The 8,932-nt window shown below is 38.5% G+C and overlaps 1 pseudogene; it reads right to left on the minus strand.

Moving 5' to 3' along the window:
• Nucleotides 1-573: 573 nt before the first annotated feature.
• Nucleotides 574-8,932, minus strand: LOC147431658 (codeine O-demethylase-like; annotated as a pseudogene).

Genomic DNA, 8,932 nt, shown 5'->3' on the forward strand with positions numbered 1-8,932 from the left:
ACAGTGAAACTTATATCAAATGGTTTCTTTGGGAACCCAAAGTGGCTCCCAAAGAAACCAATAAAACCCATATCAATGGATTAGTTACGTAAACACCTCACATCAAAACCTCATGATCATTGCACACAAACACCCCCCCCCCCCCCCCCCCTTTTCCAAAAAAAAAAAAAAACCTCCTTCGATAGACCAAAAATGTTTTCATCATGAATGCTTAAAATAATTCACATACATTGTAGCATGCATCAAGAAACAAGAGAGGCCATTTTAGGCACACCAAATGAATCATCATTTTCTTTATTAAGCTTGAGGAAAAAATCATTATGAACTGAATGTACAACAGAAATTTACCCGATCCACATAGTCCTATAGGATAGCTTGAGAGGAATCTCTTGTGCATGGTTTCCCCTAAGTCTTCTAGGTGTTTCCTTCAAATCTTGAACTTTGTCACATAATACAGTGGCTTGAAGGACTTGTAAAGAGAAATAAGCGTTGTAACTTCTTTTTTATCTGCATAGTGATTTATTACATCTATATGTAACAGCTCCATATTTATACAACCATTTGACCGAAGAGCTATGAAAATGGAATAAGTCTTCCACTACTAGATTCTAGACTTGACTTGCCATTTAGCCCTTGATTGAATCCATGCTTAAGATAGTCACCAAATTTTGTTTCCTTGTACATGGTGGGACGCCATGGAGTCACAAATTGATTGAGGGGTTTGACATGTTCATGCTCATTCGGACCATAAAAACAAGCAATGGACATTCGTGGTTTTAGTGCATTTGTTATGACTCGATGTTCAACACTTTTGTAGTATCCATTTGTCAATATTTAAAACAAGAAAGAATGGTGTCAGTCTTTATTTGCAGAATGAAATATTGACTATTAAGCTCGATAACAAGTTTTCTTGAAACATTTTGGTATATAATCTGTATTGTTCTACAATCATAATTGATATTTACCTCAACTTAGTCACCCAAGAGGACAATAAATGAGTTTGGTATAAGTACCACATCTATCCATGCATCTCCTTTTCATGCTTGAAGGCCCTGAACTTCATCTTGCTTTATGATTGTGAGCGATCCAAAGTCTGAATGTGAGCTCAAACCAAATGTGAAGTCCGGGTCTGGGCATGTTGGGTCGTAATTGAATCCCATTGTGTCTCTTGATATCTGAGAATCACAAAAACCTTTGCAATCCAATGCAAGAGTGGTGCATATTGTTTGAGTCTTACCATACACTGAGCGACATTTTTTGAGCCAAGCAAAATCCGAGCGAATATTAATACGACATGGGCCCATCTTGTCGTATGTGGTGCAATTTGAGCCTCATTGTGAACATCAAGGATGAAGAAGAGAGGGGCATGTGACCTAGGGACCATGTCTATAGTTTTCTTATTTACTCTCTCTCTCTCTCTCTCTCTCTCTCTCTCTCTCTCTCTCTCTCTCTCTCTCTCTCTCTCTCTCTCTCTCTCCATACCATATGTAGGACCACCTTCAAAACTTAATAGAGCAGTGATCTATGAGTCGATTTTTGTCTTCATGACCTTATTCAAGAGATGTGACTCATGAGGCTTTGACTCCAAGAGCTCTAGGGCACGTACATTCTACATACTCTCTGTCTCTGCTCTCGCATACCCTTACTCTTTCTATCTCACTGCAAATATTCTCTCTTATTTCTTTGACCATAACACACAAGATTGTGTCTCCTCTCACATGCTCTCTCTCTCTCTCTCTCTCTCTCTCTCTCTCTCTCTCTCTCTCTCTCTCTCTCTCTCTCTCTCTCTCTCTCTCTCTCTCTCTCTCTCTCTCAAGCACACGTGCCTGTGAATGTAGACTAAGGTTGAAGCTACTCGGGCTCGTGACCTGCAAGCAACAAAGGATGTATTCTCTCTCATATTGCACACGTGCTTGTGAATGTAGACTAAGATTGAACTTACTCGAGCTCGTACCTGCAAGCAACAAAGCATGTACTGTAGATCACTGCAAGCGCTTTCTTGCTTGTCGAGCTCCACACAAAGAATTATAAAAAGACTTATTGACTATTTTTCTAACTGGCACACACTGATCCACGTGCATGCAACACCTTCGACATGTGTCTCGCCACCTGTATCTCCCCACACCCCTGTTGTCGTGTGCCCTAGCCCAGCCTAGTCACCACCTTCTCTTTACTTTGAATTACTTGGAAGCAACAAAGCATGTATTGTAGATTAGTGCAAGCGTTTTCTTGCTTGTCGAGCTCCACACAAAGAATTATAAAAAGACTTACCTGACTATTTTTCTACCTCGCACACATTGCTCCACGCATGCAACCATACTGAAGAGTTTTGAAGGTCTAGAAGGTGTAAAGAATATGGGAGGTTGAAAGTAATTTGCAGTAGCATTCTTGTTGATCATGGGAGACTCGATCTAGAATGCTTGACAAGAAAAATTAATGCACCTAGTGGCGTTTTTCACCTTCTCTTGATGGAGAATATTTGCAATCTGCTGCACAAGCAAGACGCTTGCTTCACAGGGTCCACCGACGACGGGTGGCTACACTAAAGTGAGCCATCGAACAAAAAATAAAATGTAAACAAAATTGGCTTGCTGATGCATCACACAAAAAGGAGGGTCCCCCATAGGATCTATCACTTGATATCAGTTGAGGATACCATAGAGAGCTCCTTGGGGAGTTTCTAGAGAGCCACTTAAGAGGGCGACGTGAGAAACAAAAACACTTCTAGGTTAGTCGCATGAGGTAGTACTAGAGGATAGCCTATAGGTTGATTAATGGCTTCCAGAGCATTTTGTTGTTGTTGTTGCAAGAGACCCGCTGAACTACAACATTTGATTGGCTGAGTCACTTGCGAGAATGAGCCTGATGTGTTAGGAATGACAAGATGTTTTGGCATGAATATTGCACATCAATATAGTTCTTCGACGATGATGATGACGAGAGTGGCACAAACCATGCAAAGCTGCATAGCTGTGTAGAGTAGGCATTGCAAAATCTGGAAGGGGGTGGGGATTATACACCGCTTCTTAAGAACTTTCAATGAATCTTTGAGTCTCTCGTGATTTTGTTTCTTTTGAAGCCATTAGGAATACCATTTTAAAGTATAAAAAGTGAATAGAGTCAACGCACCCTTGGGTTGTGCGGGAGCAAGGCCTCCTCCGTAGCACAGCTTGCGAGGCATCGAAGCTTGGGTTGTTGAGAGAGAGAGAGAGAGAGAGAGAGAGAGAGAGAGAGAGAGAGAGAGAGAGAGAGAGAGAGAGGACCTGAGTGCCATATATAGAGAAGCCATATATTAAGTAGCTTCACATATAAGCTCAACACCCCCGCTCAAATAAGGGTCCCTAACTGTGGATGAAAAAACCCATGGGGGATGAAGGGAAAAATCCACATCTCTATATACACCCACCGTTATATTATAAAAATCATTGAATGTACAAATGTTCATGAGGAGCTACATCACTCCTTTTACACTGAATATTTTATGAGAAGCTACATCACTCCTTTTACAATGAATGTTTTATGAGGAATTACATTACTCCTATCCTATCAAATACAATAATGAATACAAAGGTTCAATAAAGAGGTGGAAAGGCTATCGATTAGCTCATAATCAAAAGTGTCTCCATAAATCTATTGTGTAGCTTGTCATCAATATGGAATCACAAAACATGTCTTCATAAATATTTTATTGTCAACAAGTTTGTCTTCATGAAATCAATTCTTTGATCAATCCTACATAGATCATAGACTCAAAAAACAAAGTCATGAGCTTATTAGCATCGTTAGTGAAATAATTACATTCACAATGCCATAAGAGATGGTTCGCGACGCCACTCTTTTGACGACATATATATGCACGACAATATATAAGTATGAACGTAAAAGTACAAGATATGTGATTACATGATGCAAATGACATGTGTATATACTACATAAAACGACATTTGTCAGCGTAGTGATATCAATGAGTATCACCAAAGTATTAACAAAATATCATCATTGTATCAATAAAAATGAATAAATCATCATGTATCAACGAAAAGCATCATAGAATAATCATTGTATCAACAAAACAACGTCATGGTATCACCGAAAATAACCATGCTATCAATGAAACAACATCATGATATCACTGAGAACAATCATTGTACCAACGAAACAACATCATGGTATCACCGAGAATAACCATGGTATCAACGAAACAACATCATGGTATCACCGAGAATAACCATGGTATCAACAAAACAACATCATGATATCACCGAGAATAATCATTGTATCAATGAAACAACATCTGGGTATCACCGAGAATAACCATGGTATCAACGAAACAACATCATGGTATCACCGAGAATAACCATGGAATCAACGAAACATCATCATGGCATCACCGAGAATAACCATGGTATCAACGAAACAACATCATGGTATCACCGAGAATAACCATGGAATCAACGAAACATCATCATGGCATCACCAAGAATAACCATGGTATCAACGAAATATCATCATGGTATCAATGAAAATCACCATGACCAAAGTACTAACAAAACATCATCATGGTACCATCAAAATCACTATGGTATCAACGGGAGATTATCAATAAAACGATGTAAACTATATCTCTAGAAGAATAATTATACAAGAATCAATGAACGAGTATATCCTATAACAAAAGATCATGTACCAACAGTAGCTCGATAGAATTTGGACAATCATCAAAGGGACAATATGTAACTGGCTTCTGCAGTAAAGTTACGTCAGTAACAAATATATAAGTGATGAAGAGAAAATATAATTGAGAAGTTTTCAATTATGAGGAAAATCAAAAGCAGAAAGTAAAATTTGCTTTGCAAACATATTCGCGGTATGAAAATGATAACCCAAAATTGGTTCAAAATTTAGAGAAAGTTTCTTCTGTAAAGTTGTAGACCACATCGATTCCGATGGCTCAAGCGAATAGTTTCTGCAAACTTGTTTTCAATTAGCAGAAAAATAAAAAAACCAAAAACGAAAGTTGCTTTTCAGGCATGTACGCAGTCCGTAAACGATAACCCAAAATCGGTGCAGAATTTCAAAAAAGTTTCTTCTGCAAAGTTGTAGACCACATCAATTCTGATGGCTTAGATGAATAGTTTCTGCAAAATCATTTTTTCAATTAGGAGAAAAATCAAAAAACAAAAAATGAAAGTTTCTTTTCAGGCATGTACGCAGTTCGCCAACGATAGCTCAAAATCATGCAAAATTTGAAAAAAAACTTTGTTCTGCAAAGTTATAGACCACATCAATTTCAGTGTCTTCGCGGGCTGTTTCTGCAAAATCGTTCTCAATTAGGAAAAAAATCGAAAACAAAAAGTGAATGTTGCTTTTCAGACATGTACGCAGTCCGCTAACAATAACTCAAAATTAGTGCAGAATTTGGAAAAAATTTCCTCTGCAAAGTTGTATACCACATCGATTCGGATGCTTATAAGGGGCTAGTTTCTGCAAAATCGTTTTCAAGCAAAATCAAAATAAAAAACAAAAAGCGAAGTTGCTTTTCAGGCATGTACGTAGTCTGCGAATGATAAGTCAAAATTGGTGCAAAATTTTAAAAAACTTTCTTTTGCAAAGTTGTAGACCACATTGGTTTTGGTGCCATTAATTGGTAGTTTCTGCAAAATCGTTTTCAATTAAGAGAAAAAACAAAAACATAAAACGAAAGTTGCTTTTGAGGTATGTACGCAGTCCGCGAACGATAACTCAACATTGGTGCAAATTTTGAAAAAACTTTCTTTTGCAAAGTTGTAGACCACATCGATTTCAGTGCCTCCAATGAGTAGTTTCTGCAAAATCGTTTTTAATTAGCAGAAAAATAAAAAACAAAAAGTAAAAGTTGCTTTTCAGGTATGTACGCAGTCCACGAACGATAACTCAAAATCGGTGCAGAATTGAAAAAAAATTCTTCTGCAAAGTTGAAGACCACATCAATTCCGGTGCTTTTAGCGAGTAGTTTCAACAAAATCCTTTTCAATCAGGAGAAAAATCGAAAACAAAAACGTACTACTCTGATACCATGTTGAAAGAGGGAGAGAGAGAGAGAGCACAGAAATAGAACCCCAAAGTGTGTAGAATACACACATGAGATGATGTATATATAGAGAGGATTTGGGTGCCATATATAGAGAAGCCATATATTGAGTAGCTTCACATATAAGCTCAACATGGCATGCTCGAATGAGGTGCTACGGTAGTGTGGAGTTGTATAGGTGTGCCTCTGTTGGAGGGCGTTGCATGGAGATCTCAGGCCGAGAAGTCTCTGGGTGAGGTGTCCGGTAGGACTTCTTTCTCTATGTTTCTTTTTCTCGTCTGCCCCCATATTTTCTATCATAGGGGAGGTTTAGCCCCTCTTGCCTCCTTATTGAGAGGGTAAATGGGTGGCCTGGATATTGTTTCATCACGGATGCTCTCAGTTTGGCACTTCGGGTGTTCATTGCTAGGGCAAGGCTCCCTTCTAATAGCCCGTGGTCTCGGCTTCAAGGTGCATGTCGGCTCTGATCTTGGAGAAAGGTGGTGCTTCTGATTGGATGACTTGTGATTTTGGCCTTGGTTGTGGGTTAGGCTCGGTTATTCATGGTGGCCTTGACAGAGTACAAGCCCAAGGTGGTCCGCTTTACTTTGCGACGTTATAGGTGTTCTTGTTTGGATCTTTTTTAGCTGATGCCCCTAGAGGTGGCTTTCAATGGTCAAGCTATTATGTTGGCTCTATTCAGAAGTTTCCTTTGGGCAGACAGTTCGTACGTGGTAGAGGCATCATCTTGGTGGCAACTAGACATGCCTCTACTAGTGATGGGGATTGTGGGTCCCGCCCTCTCGGCATGCTATGTGGATCAATTTTTTGTTTGTTCTGGGTCAGCATCTCTTGTTTTGGCTAGTTGTTAAGGGTCGTCGATCTATGGTCATCTGGTGGTTATCAGAGTTGTTTGTGTATTTGTCGGTTAGGCCTCCGTGTAAAAGGTCATGATCTAGTTGTTTTTTTGTTGTGCTACTCTGATGCCATGGCTCATTTTGAGCATAGCTTTTTATGTAAATTTTTTTGCTACATAATATATATACTAGTCACTATTGTGAGTATTGAAAAAAAAAAATTGAATAGTCTTCATTTTACTCTCTCTCTCCCTCTCTCTCTCTCTCTCTCTCTCTCTCTCTCACACACACACACACACACACACACACACACAGATTGTATAGTAAAAAAAAACCCCTAATCAACGTTTTTTTTAATAACACAAGAGCTCTCTCATTGTATAGTAAAAAAAATCTCCCTACACGGACGGTTTTTTTTAATTAACACAAGGTCTTTAAAATAAGAAAAGCGTATTCACTTATACATTTACTACAAAGAGAGAGAGAGAGAGAGAGAGAGAGAGAGAAACAATCTCCCTAATCGAGGGTTTTTTTTTAATAACACAAGAGCTCTCTCATTGTATAGTTAAAAAAAACTCCCTACACCGATGGTTTTTTTTTTATAACACGAGCTTTAAAATAAGAAAAGCATATTCACTTATACATTTAGTACACACACACACACACAGAGTGGAAGCTAGACTGAACGATTTCATCTCTTGTCAATGAAAATTTGTGATGATTAGCAATTTTGATTCTCACCCTATCTTTCATCGATAGTGCCTCTCATTAACTCGCTCGGTTTTATCATCGCTCGAAAAAGTTCACTCAAAGTTTGGGATCCCTCATATTGCTTCACATAATTTGTGTGCAAGAACTTTCATCTTTTTATGGTTTAGCGTAGGTCCGCTGAAAGGAAAAAAAATATTTCATGTAAAAATCTTAGGGGTATACGTACAAAAAGGTGTTATAAAATCTCTTCAATTAATTATTAATTAAAAAAGTGTCCAAAAGGTATTATAGAAGCTCTTAAATTAATTATTAATCAAAGGAATTTTTCACAAAATTAGTAAAATTTTGATCAAATAGATCCCGTAATGCTGTTCTTTTTTAGATTTGTTTCAGATTTTGGATTAAATAGGAAAACCCAAACAAACCCCCCCCCCCCCCCCCCCCCCCCCCCCACCAAAAAAAAAAAAAAATCTAAAAAAAACTATTCTTGTGATCATTATTGACTATGGTTTTGCACAAATATACTAGAGTGAATATGGGAGTATCCCATAAGTTTGGGACTAGTGGCCAAACCATTGTAATGACAACATTGTAACTTTAATTTCTACGTGTGGTAGGCTAACTCAAAGCTCAATCAAGTGCATTTTCATAGTGTTTTTTGGCTCTCCTTTGGTTTTTGTCTACTCCGAATTCCTCTGGACATCATTGAAGGTTGTGGTAAAGCCTCTTCTAGTGGTGGCATCCAAGGTGTGTCGGCTTGTCAATTGTGTCTTTTTAGTTATGTTGATGTTTTGTGGTTTTGGGGGATTCATGTAGAACCCCTTGAACTCATATGCTCTTGTGTGATCATGGTGATTGTCCTTGGAATGGTTGATGCCTAAGCTCAATTGGAGCAGAGTTGTGATTGTAAATTTTTTGTGCTCTTATTTCAGTATAACACGCATTGTCTGTGAGTTTTGCAAAACAAACGAAGTTTAGAGCCATGCTCTCTTTCTCTCTCTCTCTCTCTCTCTCTCTCTCTCTCTCTCGCACTCGCACAGGTGCTTGTGAATGTAGACTAAGGTTGAAGCTACTCGGGCTCGTGACCTACAAGCAACAAAGCATGTACTCTCTCTCATATTGCACATGTGCTTGTGAATGTAGACTAAGATTGAAGTTACTTGAGCTCGTACCTGCAAGCAACAAAGCATGTACTGTAGATCATTGCAAGCGCTTTCTTGCTTGTCGAGCTCCACACAAAGAATTATAAAAAGACTTATTGACTATTTTTCTAACTCGCAGACATTGATCCACGTGCATGCAACACCTTCGACAT

The sequence above is a fragment of the Adiantum capillus-veneris genome, chromosome 21, assembly GCF_014529385.1.
Source record: "Adiantum capillus-veneris isolate H3 chromosome 21, ASM1452938v2, whole genome shotgun sequence".
In the NCBI taxonomy this organism is placed as follows: domain Eukaryota; kingdom Viridiplantae; phylum Streptophyta; class Polypodiopsida; order Polypodiales; family Pteridaceae; genus Adiantum; species Adiantum capillus-veneris.